General features: G+C 38.5%; 1 protein-coding gene across 3 annotated transcripts in view; it reads right to left on the bottom strand.

Annotated features, from left to right (window-relative positions):
- Positions 1-18,386, bottom strand: part of salm (spalt major) — a 121,999-nt gene that overhangs the window by 67,741 nt on the left and 35,872 nt on the right. The window lies entirely within an intron of this gene.

Here is an 18,386-nt window from a genome sequence, read left to right as displayed (position 1 = left end):
CTCCGTGCTTTTGATTTCGACGGCCCTTAGCGATAAATTACATAGGCGTAGGACTAGCACGGGGGAAATTCACCACATCCCGAAATTTGGCATTTCCGGGAGAAATGACTGTAGATAGCCTACAAAAAAACCGAGATTACTTTTGTAACAACCTAATATTTATACGTCGACGACATATTACATTATAAACGACACGCCGCAAAGCGTCGCGTTCCGAGCTTTTTTTTCGTTGGCGCGGCGAGTTAGGAGAACCGGCTGAATATTGGTGGGGATCACATGACTCTTGGCGGAAAGGAGAGGTTCGTCATTCCTGTTCTACGGGAAATATGACTTCACGGAAATATAAAATATCATTCATCAATCTGTTTGTTGACGTAAAGGTTAGAATAGAATGAGTTTGCAGGTTTTCGCGTTAAAAATGATTCATGAAGTAATGCTACGGTATGCCGGTGGCTGAGGAAATATCAAGAGAAAATGTTCACATTTTTCATCGACTCTTTATGATTCAGAGCGTTTCCCGCTTTTTTTCAAAGCTTCTCTTGCTTCAATTTCAGAATTTTCTGGAATATTATGTGATTCGGTCTCAGATTTCCATGTGTAACTTCTCAACTTATTTAGAACAGATAAGAAATAGTGCAATTGACATTACAATACAACGACAATGCAATGACGACATTATTCATTAATAGACTGTGGATTTTAGGCAAAATAAAAGTTGTCGGCATTGACTGTAAGATACAGGAGCATAACAGACGTCTATTTTTTTTTTTCAATAATTTGGACAAGTTAAAAATAATGCAATAGTATCTTTGAATTCTTCAAATGTTTTCACTATTTTGAATTTAGTCTGCTGTCAGCCATGCATAAAATCCACAGTACAGTTATGAATATAATATAAAGCAGAAAGATAGATAACTATTAAAGTAATATTCAGCATTATATGGTATTATAAAAATGTTTCTATGAGAACATTTTTCTTAAATGTCTCTATTCGAGCGTATATCGAGATTAGACTGTGAATTTCAAACAAACAAAAACACTGGAAGAACTGATGAATACTGTTATGTCACTCTCAACTTGTTAAAATTATTAAGAAAAGAAATACATTTAATATTGGACCCCTTAAGATATTCGCAGTTTAATAACAATAGAAATCTCACAAAGGTTGAGAAAATCTAGTCTCGCATTGTTACAGTAGTATTTTGATTAGAAAAAGGAAAATATACTCCTCGTTGTTCCAAACACTTTTTTTTATACAGCATGTAGCTTAGAAGAAGAATTAAGATGAAAGAGTTAAGTGACTCATCGTTTATACATTACTTGCACTTAGAACTTGGTAGTATAAACATGTTTTTATTAGTTCTCCGTTTCCTTTAACCAGTTAGCTATTGCAATTTCTTTGAAGAGTATGTAAGTTACTATAATTATATTGTATATGTTTGGTTTTCATTATATTTTGTTTAATCCCTCACACTACAACTTATTTCACAGCTACGTGGATTAGCATTTGTTTGTTACCAACGAATTCCTAGGCTAGGCAGAAAATTTATATTTATTATATGGCAAGCTTCGCTTCAATGTTTAAATATTAATGATAGATGGATAAAATATTATTTCAATTTAAGAGCTGTGAATAACACGCATATTAAGTAGATCATGTTCTAAACTTCATAACGAGTCTGACACGATGTCATAGGGCAAGGGGTTAAGTATTATACGACACAGTTATAAAATATATAATTTAATCAATTATACTCATTAGCTGTTTTCGACGACTCCATTCGTCACGAAGAAATCGTTTTCGTGTCACAACAAGTATACTCGTGAAACATAGCTAACTGGTAAATTGGTGCAGATTATTTTTATATCGCATAAAGATCTGCACAGTTTATTTATAAGAGAAATCTCGCTGAAGTTGAATAAATTTAAACGCGTCATTGTTAAGAAACAATATACGCATTGGTTGCGTCTAGAGCACGATAGTTCTAGCGTGAAAACTGGTTTCGAAATCGAACGAGTTCAACGGGGGACTTTGCAAATCGAGAAACCCTAATTGACGGCTAAAAAGTGGGAGACGCGAAGTAGAAGGCTTAGCTTCAAATCCATGCGAAACGAATGATTTAGCTTCAGATACTTGCGATATTAATGATATAGCTTCAAATGCAGGCGAAGCTAACTCGTTTGTTTCGCATGCAGTCGAAGCTAAATCATGTATATCACAAGTATTTGAACCTAAACCATTTGATTCGCATGGATTTGAAGCTAAGCCTTCTACTTGGCATTGAATTGAAGCTAAATTGGGTCGCGTCGGGTTGCGTCGAGACAAGGAGCAAGTAAAAATGAAATGCGGAAAATTGGGTGAACTGTGAAACGGGGGGCAAAGAGGGAAATAATGGAAAGTGGCAAATACAGCGAATAAACGAACGCTAAAGGACGTTTGTAATGGGCACGAACCGCGTCGGACAGATGCTGCTCGCGTGCATGCCGATGAAAATACGCGAGCGTAACGGTGGCGCACGCCTGTGCCGAGCTGAAGAAGAGAGGCCGAGCTTTTTGTTGCGCGCGGCAATTAGCCACGGCTCGTCGTGCTTTGGGTTTAGCTGCGACTGTCGCGTCGCCGTGATCGACGGCACTCCTCCTCCTCGTGTCGCTCAAAAACAACCAATACCCCAGTTTAAAGGTCGTCATTAAAGTTGTCCGGGAACTTATTCGACGCAACGACGCGACGCAACAACGGCCTCCGCGAGCATCGTGCAAAACCGTGGCCCAACGATCGTTCTCGATTCTTCAGGAAACAGCTTTCTTCTGGCCAATTATTGGCTAATAAGTCTTCTTGGTCTTTGTCCTCGACGCTCTCTTGCGTTTCATACAAAAGTAAACCTTCTCGAGGATGCAATGACGGAGCAGCTTCAAAGCTACGAATCATTCGTCAAAGTTGCAAATATTATATTTGTTAAGTCAATTATTGGTCGACGAGTCTCCTTCGTCTTCGTTTCAATGTTCACTTTCTTCGGAAAAGAAAAGTTTTTCAAGGATATAATAACTGGACTGCCTCTCTTCATGCAAATTTTCCTTTTTCGAACGTCATTTTACAAAAACTGGAATTAGAAAAAACGTTGTTTCCGTTAACTAAAAGAAAAATGCATAATTTTATGCATTAAATGCATGAAAGTTTGCATTCTGGTAGTAGAGATTATCTGCTAACAGATAATTACACACTGCGCATATTTACCAGGTAGTGAATAGTTTATCAACGTTGCAAATAATTGGCAGTCGATTATTGGTTAAAAAGTTTCCTCTTACTCGATGTTCTAAGGAAGAGTATTCTGTTTTTGAATCTATCTCTCTTTTTGAAAATCCATTTTTTAAAAGTATAAGTATCCTCGAAAATGTGTGCAAAACGATTTTTTTTTAAATTTGCACACGTTTTTCTCGAGATCTCGTTTTTCGAAACGATTGACTCAATATTTCAGGTTCTAGTTGAGCAATTTACTTGAAATTTCTATTAAAAATCTGTTATAATTAAAACTTTTATAAAATATCGATTACAATTAAAATTTCGACCTATGTCCTACTATCTCGTGAACCAAAACTTTGAATCTTTTGAAACTTTTTCTTTATTTTTGTGATGCGCTAAAAATGAGAAAATATTAAAAAAATCGGCAACTTTAATTCAAGAAGTCTCATGTCAACACAATTTTTTAAAATTATTCTCAATAAAATAGAATATAAATTATATAATATTGATTATTTTGATTTAAAACAAAATGCATTATATAGTTTAAATACTCATAAATGCACCTGTCGAAAGCTAACGCAAAAAGTTTAACAGTTCTTTCAAAAATAATTTGTACAAATTCTTGACAAAATGGCATTCCATCAAAATATTTTTCATTATAATAATATTTAGTTTCTACTATTATATAAAATAAAATAAAATAATTAATTTTCTATTATTCCTCCTTTTTATCGATATACAAATTCTTTCTTTCTATTATTTCCTAGTTCCTGAATTTTAATACAGTAATACAGAATCAGCCTGAAAGATTATCACAACGCATACTGCTTAAAATTAATGCTTACGAGAGGTATCGGTAAGATAATTTTCATAAAGTAATATCATTCGAACTACACACAGCGTAATTAAACTATTCGTTTTAGACACTGTGATAAAATGCTTCTTCCACAGATTTTGATGCTCCATCGAAGCTCAGAAAGAAAGCATTTGGGCAATCAATTTTAAACAACTGAAGAAGCTCGCGTATAACGTTTCTGAAAGGCCGAGTGTTCATCAAATCAAGGCAGATCTCATTTCGCCAGAAAGAAGAGCAATAAAGACCGAGCACAGGAAACGGCACGAACTTTCTGGATAACTTCATGCAGTCGAGTCGATTTCAGTGACCTTGAGATATGTTGTAAAAGTTAATGTCCCGAGTAATCTTATGATCAACTATAGTTCCGAAGATCTTGGTAAACATATTTCCAAACGGCATGCATTGTACCATTTCAAGGTGTTTCACAGTCCACGGACCTGGCATTGTCATTCGTGAATCATGCACCGTAAAATCATAGTCCCTGGCAATTGTGAGATGTTTGTACACTTTGTGCACTCTGTAATTGTAATTATTTGCCCGTATAAGCTTCGCATACGTTTAACACGTTCACAGTTCCGTGAGCCATGCCTGGATCATGATGGTTTTACGCGAAAACTTCAAGCACTACTCGTAAACGATACTTAAGCACACTATTAGGCTGACGTAAAAGTAATTTTCATCAGTCTGCTCGATTGTTAAATATTTTATTGCGTCGATATTGTGAACGGCTCAACATTTTAGAGACAACGCGAACATATTATAGCAGCAACAACTATTGCAGATACTTTTGTGTATAAGTTGAACCGTGATCACACTTGCATAGATGCGTGCGTACGAACGCACAGGCGATATTATTCAGCCATTAACATTTACAATTTATGTAATTACACTAGTAATCGCCTTAAACTGTGCATGAATCATCATAACACTTAGTTCCTCTAGCGCATTATCGAAGTTTGACGTTTATATGCTCGTTCGCACGCAAACAAAATAAATACAATATAATGATTTCGTAGAAACACGTTGTGAATGGCCGCAGGTTATGATCTACAATGTGCTGTGCAAATGAATGTGACTAAACGGTTATGAAACGCGACGAAATTGTTCCGTATATTGTTGCCGCTCGCACTTATTCGAGGGTCAGTCAATAAATAAATGATCAGCCCCCACCCCCGTAACGGTCTAAAAACAATATCGCGTTGCCACCGGATTCCAACACTGATGCAACATTGTTATTGGCGAATGATAAGTTTCATATGCATCGGTTGCTCGTACATACAGTGAATTCTCTCCAATTGTCCCTCAGCTTGTACACGGAAATGAACAATTTGGGGATAGCGGATACGATTATTCGAGCTTCGCACCTCGTTTTTATAATTGTTGACAATCGTCAAATAATCGTAGCTCACCTTTCCAAATTGTCCATTTTTGTTAACAAGCTGCAGGAACATTGGGGAGAATTTACTGTACATGCCGAGGGACAATTGGGGAGAATTTACTGTACATCGTGAAAATAATTCCACTCGACGTGCAATTCACGTAGACGAATTATCTTGAACTATCAGTTAATTATTGTAATTAAGTGGCACACAGGTTGAGGATAATCAAACTTCGCGAGATTTGCGTGTAAACGTAAGCAAACAATGACATCTCCAATAAATAATTTCATTTCAGCAAAGCCTCTAGAACGCAATAACCCTTAGAAACGAACAAGAAAAAACAACATTTTACTACTACTGCCAATATCTTTAAATTTACGCAAAATCTTCGAATATCTGGTTTTTAAAATAAACGGACTTAGGCGACTTTCAAAATAAACAGCACAATTAACTTTGTCCGCTGTGAATGATAAAAAAAGATATTATCAGACGAAATGGTGAATATCTTCAACGTAATTATTATGTTTAAGTTTAGAATCATTGACGCGATACATAAGCGAACGGGTGAAAATTAAAAATCGATGGAACGATTGAAGGATTTCGAGAATATCGGATATGTAATATGCAGTTCTTTAATATGGTCACAGAGAGAAATTTTGATTTGGTTGTCGGACAAATTCGCTATCGATGGATGATGTTAAGTTATTGGTCGAGTGTGATTGGCGGCTGGTGGGGATATAATGATTTTCAGCGGATCTCCCAAGGTCAGGGTTGTAGAGGCTCATCGGACAGCTCATTGCAACGCTATCAGTGACAGCGGAATCAGATTTGCACGCGCTTGAACGCGACACCTGCGTGCACGTATGTACGTACGGTGCTTGCGTGCGTGCCACACCAGAAATATACGCATGCCGGTTGTACGTTGTAGGTTGTAGGTACATGCGTACGCGTACGGTCAACGATGATTTCGCGAGCGTCGACACCGGGACCGGCCCGACCACGGCCCGACCACGGTCCGCGGTCCGCCTGAAAACCGATTTTCAGCGTCGCTTTTGAAAATTCACGTCGCCGTTTCGTTTTCTTCCTCTTCTGTGCTTCGCTTCCCGTCACGCGATGAGATAAGTGCTCTCGTGGGGACTCAACGTTGGCTCCTCGCTCTTTTTGCTCTCAATAACACGGCGCAGCGCAGCGTTTTACTGGAATTCCGTTCCAGTTACACGGCTTTTACTCTACGCCAGATAGAGTTTAGAAGGGTATGAATCAGATCATTTTGCGCCTGCGATTTAAATTAACGACGGCTTTAACTCTTTTGTTAGCGGATACTCTCTGGCCTCCTTAGCCGGGCTGCTTCGCGCTCGTATTTCTTAAACGCTCGGACAGAAAACGTCCAAACTAAGTTCGTGAGCGGTCTGAATAAATCGAATTCGAGCTGGACATAACTGCAGCGTCGATTCGGAAGAGTCGACACGGTCTCCTTCTACTCTCTTTGAATCTTTCGAACAGTTGGTAGAACGCGGCTGCAAGTTGTAGCAGCATGCGAGACTTTTTGAAACGATTTCCGTCATACGGACGGCTCAAAAGCCAATCAGTGCGAGACGATTTTTCTTTGAAAACGAGCTACGCAGTGCAAACACACTTTTATCATAGGTTCTTTCGGTCGATAAAACAAAATTGTTCAGAGGGAATTGTTCTTTCTAAGAAAAAAGACATCGACATTTTTCTTTTGGTTCTCCAATGGTTCAGTTAATTTGTATGTCAACGCATAATAAAAATTGTGCCTTGCATTATCAGCGGCATTGCTATACTTTTTTACAAAAATTCTTATTCATCTCAATTTTAAGATCAATGGACTTACACTGATTGGCTTCTGAGCCACAATTCTCACATATTGACTGAAAAATAGTAATTAAACGGGTTGGTTTCTACATTCATTAGATTCGTCAACAATTTAGATGAAAAGTAGATATTCTATTTGAACATTCTGCTCGAGTTTTTAGCAGAATTAATTTCTTGATTTGGAGTGTAAATGAAGATTGTGGATGATCGCCGTTCATGCGACTATATTTCTGATTAGCAGACCGCGGATCATCGTGAAAAATAATTGTCTACGTAGATCGCAAAGAACAACGGGACAATAAAATCTTCCTTCAAGTCGTTGCACGCTAACAATGAGTCAGACTCGTGACGAAGGTTTTATTCATAATCCACTAACTATATACGAACGTTGATCTTTGTTATTCTTTGTAAATTGTTTTTTTTGTTACGAAAATCTAGAAGTGAAAGGAGAGACGTACAAGAAACAAAAATTGTTTCGTTCTATCAGTGAAATTCTTAAGGCAGAAGAATTGCTAATTAACGCAGACGGCAAAGAAATTGTAGTGCAACGTGTTAATAGTTTCACCTGCCCGTGTTCCCGATAGAAACAGTCTACATGCGAGCGCACGATAGTTTACACTATGTATATTCAGTTAATATTTTAGAATGTTTAAACACGTTAATGCAAGATTTATTTATTACGGGAACGAGCCTTTTATTGCACTCGCGTGTTTCTCGGCCACGCATCCGTGCGACTCCACGTTCGAAAACCAAATTCTTCGCGTGTATATGTGCTCCTCGAAGATCTGTAGGTTGCGAAAGCCGTCGGTATCTCGAATCGATCAGTGTACACCGGTCAATTATAGATTATGGAGGCGATCGATCGCGAAACATGTAAATCACGGCGACCAGGTTTCCCATCGGCCCCGAGCCCCAGCAACTCAATTAAACGTGATGACACGCCGGTAAATAATCGGAAAGATTATAAATTGAAAAGGCACGCCGAGTTAACGAACGTTGTCAGTTGATCGGCCCGATTTTTCTCATTACCCCGATTGAAACGATTCAACGGCGCGACGTGAAATAGTGCGTTCTGTCCGAGACACGTTTTCGTGTCCTGGTAATGACACGGGGCTGACTGACTTTCTTGTTAAACGAGGGACCGAACCTTGCATCAGATTGGAAATTTTATACCGTTCCGTTGCGTTTCGAGGGAACGGCCGCCGATGAACTTAATGCGGAATAACCGCAAGCTGCAAGCGTTTCGACAAATGCTCTGGAACCCGGACAAACAATGCCGGAGAAAGTTTCTAGAAAACTTATGCAACGTCGCTGAAACTTTTATGGCTCGTGATGCGTTCTTAACCCGAGAAAGATAACCTACGTCGCAGAGGCGCCTGCGAAGACTGTTGATTTTTGTTAATTTCTCATAGAGGTCTAGTGATTTAAGTTTAAAATTACTTAAAATATAAAAAAATATAATATAAATGCATTTTATTTTTACAATAATGCCAAACCTTTAAAATGACTAGATTAACTTAAATAAATATCCATTGTTAGTATAAAATTGACGCCTTAGAAAAGCATGCGCCTCTGAAGCGTATGGTTATCTTTTACGTACGTTGTCATATGGTTATCTTTCTAGGGTTAAACACAAGCATGATCATCGACAGAACGATTATCTTCGCATTCGGCCGATTCTTTTTCCGTTTCATCGAACGTTAGCGACTCGGTGGTGTCGAATGGAATAACCGTCGGTCCGCGATTGCCGAAGTTATTTTAACCCAGTGTACTTTTAATTGTCACCTAATTGCACAATCTACGAAAATTGCATAAAACAAATTGCTGTTACACTAGGAACAACCGAAAGGCTAATGGATCTACGAGAAGAGTATTATTAGAATCAATTGCATAAAGTCAATTGCATAGTTGCTAAAGTGGTCCGTTGTTCGAGAGTTGATTTTATAAATTGTTCCTCGAAATAAATAATGTTTGTGACTAAATTTTTGCGCTGTTCATTTATCACTGGCACTATACATGTAATAACACATCTATCGGGTTTTCTATGTTGAACAGTTTAATGATGTGTCTATTGGATATTACTATGATACAAATGCACACTGGATAGTCAAGGATTAGAAAGACGATATAAGAGAAAGAATAAAGTTTTATCGCTATTGAATAGACTGAAATATGCCAAACATTCTGACATATGCCCGACTTATTTATATGTATGTGTAATGTATAGTTTTTGTAATGTTTCTTTGAACCCTCGAACCGCCCAGAACTAGCTATACCGTCTCGCCTCTTAAGAACGATTGCACAAAATGTCTTTCCGTAGCATGAACTCATTTCGCTGTTACATTTTAACTCAAATGTAACATTAACCCTTTGCGTTCGAAGCCATTTTAATTCTAAATGCAAAATAGTATCTTCTGACCTATACAGTATTTTTTTATTTTGTATGATTTATTGCATTTTATGCATATGAAATTGAGTCTCGTGACTCATACAACAATTACACTTTTAACAGTTTTTTAGATATAAATAGGCTTAGCAATGTAAGCATTATATTCGATACATGATATAACAATTTCTAACGGTGCCTCAAAGTTATTATTCGAGTGAAAAGGGTTAATTTGAACAACAATATATCAAGATGCATCCATGAGCGCCGAAAACGTAAACTGAAATCTTCATTGAAGCACAGCTTCGACTACAACAAAAATAATAGAAGAATTCTATTGGAACAATAATATGGCGTCGCTTATAACCATAGCAATTGATGCGACGATAAATCAGAAGGAAAAAAACAGGATATCAAACAACAAAAAGAGATGAAGCATTTTACAGTATCTAAAATGAGGAAAGGATCAACTTTTATAGTAGTAAAACGATTTTCCCAGCAGGAATAACATAAAATAGTTTTCATAGCAGCAGCAGCAGCAGCATGAAGTGATTTTCTCACACAAAATCAGAAAATCTGTTAAACGGGCTCGTGCAAGAGTTGAATAGGCCAAGAATTGTCAATGGCTCTTTCTTATAAAGAGCTCTTCGTTCTAACGCAGAAGATTACCGTTTCCGAACCGCCGGCAGTGCTCCAGAAAACGTGTCGCAGGCTGATCGCGCGATGCGCCGCTTCGAAAAATTTTCCCGTGCGCGCAAACAGCCCGGAGGAATAGGCTGCTTTCGGTCTCGTAGACAACAATATGTCCTCACAATAGAAATCAGTCTCTCGAAAAGACATACATATATCCGTCCGCCATAAATAAACATGTCCTTCCTTAAACCGCATCCACACACGTGCACGCGGAGCACACCATACAATTTCACCGAAAGGAATAAAGACAAAGGTCGGAGGCCCGCCCCTGCCCAGAATCATCCGAAAACCTAAATCACCATTTCCAACCCCTGTCCTTTTCATCCCTCCCCGTTTGTCCCCGTTTAAACCTCCCCCCGCCCCTTGTTCCGCAGCGGTCCCCGCTTCTCTGTGGAGAGGGACCGAGGCGAAGTTGTTCCTCCGAGAGGGAGGACCATGTGACAGGACGCAGAAAATTCGATATCCCCGCGGTATGACAGGCAAAAACGCGCGTCGGCCCCCGTGGATGACAATTTTACCTCGATCCGGCCCCCTCCGCCGATCCACGCGAGCTCCATTCAGCTTACAGGGCTCTCATTGTCCCGACCGTTGTTTGCCAAGGTAATCCTGTACGCGAGAGGACACGACCTGCCCGGGCGGGCCAGGCCGGTGCGGGCCGGGACGAAACGGGCCGGGTCGGGTCGGGCCGCGACGCGCAAGGACACCGGGAACCCCGGACGACAAATTTTCCGGCACAGAAAACTCGAATGGATCGGAAAAGCGATCTCGCGCCCGGCCGGCCCCGGGGCCCGGCGAGCGTATTACATTTTAAAACGACAAAAAGGAGCCCCGGCTAATAATGGGGATAATATGGGGTGCTCTCGAACGTGAAACGCGCCCAATATCGATGCATCATGGCGAAAACCGGTGTGTAAACACAGAGTTACCGCGACATCCTGTCAATCCTGAGTCAGGACCCCCCTTTGGAGGGCACCGATCGGGCCGCGTTATCTGATCGCGCCCTTCTGCGACTGTCGACAAAGATTCTGGGGGCTGCTGCTGGTTTGCTGTTGCGGCCGGACTGCTGTTTAATTCGGGACTCGTTACAGAAGAGACGTCCTCTCTCCGAGGCTTGTTATACTTCGTTCCTCTGGAGCCGGTTATGTTGCATATGAGTGGATTAAGAGAGGGAGAATCGCGGAGAAAGGGGAGGGGGCGAGACGACCGGAGAAGGTTATTGTTCTGTCTATCTTGGCCGCGATGGAAGTGCTGGTAGCCGGGCTTGATGGAGAATCGAAGAATTCAATACTTTGCCTGAGAATTTTACAGTATTCGAAGTTGATCGGAGGCTCTCATACGCCGACATTTATTTCTCCTCGAAGTGCATGCACTCGGAGCTGAGCAAAATTCATTCGATTAACGAGTAAGAATAAAATTTGTATTCTTTGTTCCCGAATCAAGAATAACTATATACTGTGGTGACCATGTGTATAGTTAAGACCACTTGAAGAACGATACAACTTTTTTAAAACTGGACTAAACGACTTGAATTCTTTTTTGGATGGCAGAAGGACTTAGCCTGTTAGAAAATGGATATAATACTTTCTTAAAATTTTCCTTAATATATATGTTATTGGCTCAAATAAAAAAGTTCAGAAACATGAGTTTTTTATTTTTTTTTGTCATTCTAAGGAATATTATAAGGATATATATATATATGTCCTTATAATATTCCTTAGAATGATAAAAAAAGAATTAAAAAACTCACGTTTCTGAACTTTTTTATTTGAGTCAATAACGAAAATTTAAAAAATGCGTTTTGCAGATTTCGCTAATTTATATGAATGCTGAAAATTTCGTCGAAATCGGTTAAAGCAGAGTCGAACTACAAGCATTGAAGGGTTTTAAAAAACTCTAGATTTCTCACAGTTATTGGTCAAGAGTATTAAAAATCGCGACAAAATTGTGACCTTCGCGATCTTTAATTGTTTACAGCTGATATCTAAGTCATCCATGAAATTCGCACCATGCATATAAGTTATCAAGATTTACAAAAAGCATTTTTTAAATTTTCATTATAGGCTTTTATTTCTTATCAGCATTTTAAGTAATAGCAAAAGTTATAACGTTTATCAATTGGTTTTAAGTATACGGCCGCCATTGTATATTCGAAAGGAATTTATTCGGATAACAATTTATTATTCGTTATTCGCGAATGACGAATTAACTAAATTTATTCGTCAAGAATTAACTCGAATAAGAATAAAATGCTCGTGCCAAAATTTTTATAACCACATTTATTCGAAAAGAATAGATTTGAATGTCGAATGACTACGTGTACATCTGAAGAAATCATAAACACAACAGAAGAACCTCTCGATTCCTCGATTGCCGCCACTCTTCTTATTTACATATTTCTTTCTCACTCGCATACCATACTATGTTGTGCTGGACTCGAAGCCAAGACTATTACTGCCCACACCGATATTATACAGGGTGTCCCACCTGACACACTCGTAATAGTTCTCATATTTGTAATGTTACAAACAAATTATTCGAGAGAAAGTTATAGTGATTTAGGAGGAAAGGTAGGCTATAACTTATAGCAGTAGTATAGCAAACAATAGTAGAACGAAGAGCAAATATCCAATGTCTCTTGAAATTGCTCCATGGAACTTCAATGGTTTCTTGAGCCGTTGCTTTAGACGTGCAGGTAAGTTGGCATTGCGAGAGAACGTTATCGCGAAGAAAAAATTAGTCCAAATGATGAAAACGATTACGAAAAAAATCATGACTGATTGGCCTACGAAGACTGTGCGAAACAAATTGTATACGCGAAATGTGTGAAGGCAAAACAAAGTGAATTATTCGGGTCTCATATCAGGAACCCATTTTTTAAAGCTATACAAATTTATATACTTCTAATTCTTCCTTCGTTTTCTACCAAATTGTAAAAAAATACAAATTCTAGTTCTTGAACTACTACTTTTTTACTTCCAATAAAAATGTTTCGAATTGAGAACTATAATCGTAAGAAAAAAAGTTCACATCATATTGGGCATCCTATGAAATTTAATCTTCGCTACGAATAGGGCGATTTCAAGGTTGTTTATCGGCGTTTTGTTCGGCCTCGAATAACCCTGTGCCGCTGGCAGTATTTCACGAATATCTGAAAGTCCCTGCACAGTTACGGGCCGCCGCCATTCGGGCGGTTAGTATTTCATAAAAAATTGTTTTCGTCACGTACTTAGGGATAAGGAATTACTACGACACGATGTCTCCCTCAACAGCGAGCGACTTTCACTTGAAACCTCTCCCGCTATCTCCAGTAATGCGGTGGTAATTCAGATGGTCCGTGTTAAGTGACTCAGTGCCGTTGTAAAATCACAGCATTAAACTCGACGACGGCTTTCGCGATCGCCAATCAAGATTTTACGCGGTCGCCAGACAATTATGATATTTTACAGGTGATTTGGGGGGCATAAGCTTATCGTATATCGCGCTCACCGGACTGATAAGCGGGGAACGGCTGCCTGGAAATATCTGAATCCGTTTGACCTTGGATCCGAGCCAAATCGCGTTCGACGATCTCTCGGATGCGCAAGGACTGTTTCGAGTTGACTTCACGCCTTGCTTCAGTCCGCTTTTGATTCCACTTCGCGTGTCGAGACCCCCGACTTGATACTAAACTGAACTGGCTACTAAACTTGCACGACTCCAAACGCAACAACGAGCGCAACATGTATAAACGGCGTAAATGCTTTTATTGCGTACGGAAATAAATACTTTAAACTCTGGACACACGATTAACGAAAACGAAAGAATACAATTTAATACTATCGCGGCCGAGCGTGACGATTACTTCAAGGATTTCTTGTAAAAGTTAACCTATCCCTAATGGCTCGTTTTGTCAATTTTGTTCCATCGAGTTGCAGTAGAATGCAAATTAGAAAATGCAAATTAGAGAGAAACTAGATTTCGTTTTCTTGTACGTCGATAACGTGCCATCGTTGGATTGCAGATTTTACGCATTTATGAGAGAAATCAATAGATTAAATGCAAAATAGCAAACAAATTTGTACAATTTAAGAATATTGTGTTGCTGTTAATTCATTAGAATAATTAGGAAAATATATAAACGTCTATGTAGTTTCTACATCTTATAATCAACGAAGACAATTTTTATTTTGCATAAAAATCCGCGGTCTAGGATTAAGTAAGTGAAATATGAGACAATGAAATTATTCTCACAACTCATTGAAATTATTTAAAGAAATAAATAACTTCTTATTCAGCTTGCATTCTTTGCAATCGATGCAGAGAATTTTTATTTTTATTTTACTTTTTAACCACTGTAACATATAAGTGAACTGTACATTTTAATGCATTTATTGTATGCGCAAGTTTATAAAATACAAGTAATGTGTATATTAACAAAAATGAATTGTGTTATTATCCTACGTTTGTCTCGAGAAATTTTCTAGTCGATATAACAGATTTTGATCGTTTCAGATTTCCATAAAACAATTCATGAAAATGACAATTTACGTAAAAATTCGTAGCCTACTTAATAAGGACGAAATACATCAGATTATTAATGTAGAAAATAAAAATCTCTTTTCTTCGCATTTTAAACTTATTAATAGCCGATAAGTGCAATTGAGATCATTAAAAATAACCGATTACGAAAACATGGTTGTTTCTGTATTCCATAATAAGTAGAATAATTTTGAAGCAGTATAATAAGTAGACTGCGGATTTTATGCATTTTTAACAAAATTGACTGCATCAAAAACAAAACTCTAAAGTTATTAGAAGAGTTTGAGTATGTTTTTATATTATATACAACTTATTAAAATGATTAAAAGAGGAAAGACACTATCATCTGATACAGAAACTGGAAAGAAATTGATGAACAAAATTATAGGTGATCTTAAACATACTCAATTATACTATTGTTACAAAAATTCACCATGCCACTGGTAAACAATAACAAAAATGACGACTAATCCCATTCATTAGTAACTTCATAATCAAATTACAGTAAATTTTCCCTAATTGACGCTCAGATTGTACACAAAAATAGATACTTTGAGAAGAGGAGATACGTTTTTATAGTTGCCGATTGTCAACAACTGTAAAAATGAGCCGCAAGGCTCGAATAATCGCACCTCTTCTTCCGAATTGTCCATTTTCGTGCACAATCTGAGCGTCAATTAGGGAGGATTTATTCTACATGCTCGCGGCTTCTCGAATAAGACGTGTACTTTCAGACATGTCAGACGTATTTTTCCTAAAAGGGCTAAAATTGGCTTGCGCAGTGATTTCGTGGGAACTGACAACCTCTTCTCGATCCGCTAGGTGAAAATTAATTGTAAGAAGAAACGGGAGCAGCCTTACTAAACCTCGTTCCGAAACCCAACTCGACTCCGACGAATGATCAGAATCGTAACTGCAGAACTGGAAGAGAATCACTCGCGGTACGGCTTCTCTGTCCGTGGATGCGCCAAGGGATTGGATTTTCGGCCGCCCTTCCAATCCCTTTGCGCAAAGGGTTTCATCCCCCGGAACGTTCGCGCGCTCGTTAGCATATCATACGAGGCAGCCGAGGTTCGAGGGGTTCGGTCCTCGGCCAATAACAATCCATTTTAGCCTGTCCGCCAGGTCCTCACACCCCGTTCGCTGCCCTCCCAAGATCCTGTATTACAATTCGTATTCGGGTTTCCTTCTCGCGGGCCCGTTTATTTGTTTGTCCAATGGTCGGAGAGCTCAAAGCGTTCTGCTACTCGACCCGCCATTTTTTCGTCCCCTTCTACTCAACCGCCATACCGACCCGTTACCTCTCCGATTACGGAAATCTCGTGATCCACCGGGTTACAACCCAACTCTGCATCATCTTCGACAAAGTGTCTTGCCTGTTTCGCCGATATGTCGATAGGGCAAACGTTGGTATTGGGTTGGTAAGATATTAACGTTTAGGCTGCTGGCATGACGCCACATGGAATCACTGATATTGCACAGTATTTTGGAGAATCGGTAGTTCTCTTCTAGCCGATTCGATTTGTGAAGGAATATTTAGGACACCTAATATGTTGTTAGCTATACCATGAACAATTTTTCTCATAAATCGAGTCAGATGAAAGAGAACCAACTATATATTTTTTAACGTACAATAGTAGTGACTCCGTTTGGCATCATGCTGGTAGTCGAAAGGTTAATGCCTGCATTCGTGTTCCCAAGCTTTGACTCTTAGTTTCGTGATGCAGGGGTTTTGCGCTTAAAATGAATTCTTTTGTAGATCGTACTTACCTTTTTGCAGTCTAAATGAATACTTTCTTAAATTAACCCTTTTGTTGTTCTTGATCCTTCTTTTGCTCTCCAAACTAAACCCTTTTGCAAATTAAATTCACTTATTTCTAATTACACAAAATTTATATTAAACCTTTGCACTCGAGTGCTTCCAAAATAATTTTTACCATATCAGATTTATTTATGTTTAAAAAACTAAGAGTGTAACCGTTGTACGAGTCACAGGATTCATTTACATCTTGATCATTTTAATTGACTGAAAACAATGCTACAAGGGTTTGTAAATTCTTCAAACGATTTCACCGTTTTGCATTCGATGAATCTTTGTTGCAAATGCATAAAATCCGCAGTTTGGTAATCATACCTTAATCCTGTCATTTTATAATTTCTTGATTATAGTAAATTGTTGTTCGAAGACATGAGTTTTTAAAAGGTTGGTGGAATTTTCAATGATTTTAGCTTTTACAATTAACTAAAGTATATGTATACAAAATAAAAACACAAACAAACAAAAGTAAAAACAATAATAAAGAATAAATAGATTGAGTTTTGTATCCACAAGATTTGATGCGTATTTATGGAACCCAAAATTCCAGTGGAATCGATATTTTAGACTAAAGAATTTGAGAAAAATCCAACTATCAAAAATTCAATACAAATAATATTATAATTCTATATAATAACATCACTGTGCATCTAAATTTCGATGACGTATATACACTGCGTTACATTATTTTTTCAATAAACACTCTAAATCTAGATTATCGTAGTGAATCAAATCAGACTGCGAATTTGATGCATTTATGTCAAAATTGGCCAGCTGCTATTCGAAACAGTAGAAACATTGAACCAATGTAACAACATCAATATATTGTTTGCAACATTTGAAAATGATCAAAGACAGAAATACGCTTTGCCTCTCGTCTTTTGCAATCGTCACGGACACAAGTTTTATTTCGCATAGTGATCCCCAGTCTATTAATAAGTAGGCTGCGGATCTGTATGCAAAATAGAAACTATGTAGTTTAATTGTGAGAATGATAAGTTAGATGAAAACATCTTTCCCTTTTTAACAGTTGTAACAAATTAAAGATAATATGTAACAATATCTTTAGATTCTTTCAATGCCTTCACAGAGTTTTGTGTTTGACCTATTCGTTTTTGTCATAAATGCATAAAATCCTAGCGATAAGCACGACCGAGTCCCGCGTGCTGTTGGTTCATGAAAAATGTTTACAAAACGGCAACGGATGGGAAACCACAAGTTGCAGGTTAAAATTCTGATCCGAATGACACTGATGAAGCGAGGTAATGGTCGGTGGGTCGTGGACGGTCGACGGACGAGTGGTTCGTACGTGTCCGTACAATTCCCATAGTCTTCATTGAACGGATCTGCATTGATACTCGGCCCGTACAGTGCCCGTTGTTCTATTCTGCGTCTTCGAAACGAGTGCATAAATCCGGGCTGATCTGGGTCGAATGAAAATAAACGAACAATGCGTGACAGATGTCGGTGTATTGCTTGAAATGACATCGGGGAAAATGACGATGTTTCGGCTGTCCAACGCGGAACTATTACTGTGTCGCATTTTTCTTCAAAGTAGAACGCGAATTTCCGACAATGCCGCCGCGATGAGAATTATTTAGCATCTCGTGTGCATAATTATTTCGGGAAACACGTTTCAAAAATTCGGTTGAGAACGAATTTCG

Source organism: Megalopta genalis, chromosome 10, assembly GCF_051020955.1.
Source record: "Megalopta genalis isolate 19385.01 chromosome 10, iyMegGena1_principal, whole genome shotgun sequence".
NCBI lineage: Eukaryota > Metazoa > Arthropoda > Insecta > Hymenoptera > Halictidae > Megalopta > Megalopta genalis.
The sequence above is the reverse complement of the archived record's forward strand: the minus strand, read 5'-3'. Positions and strand labels throughout refer to the sequence as shown.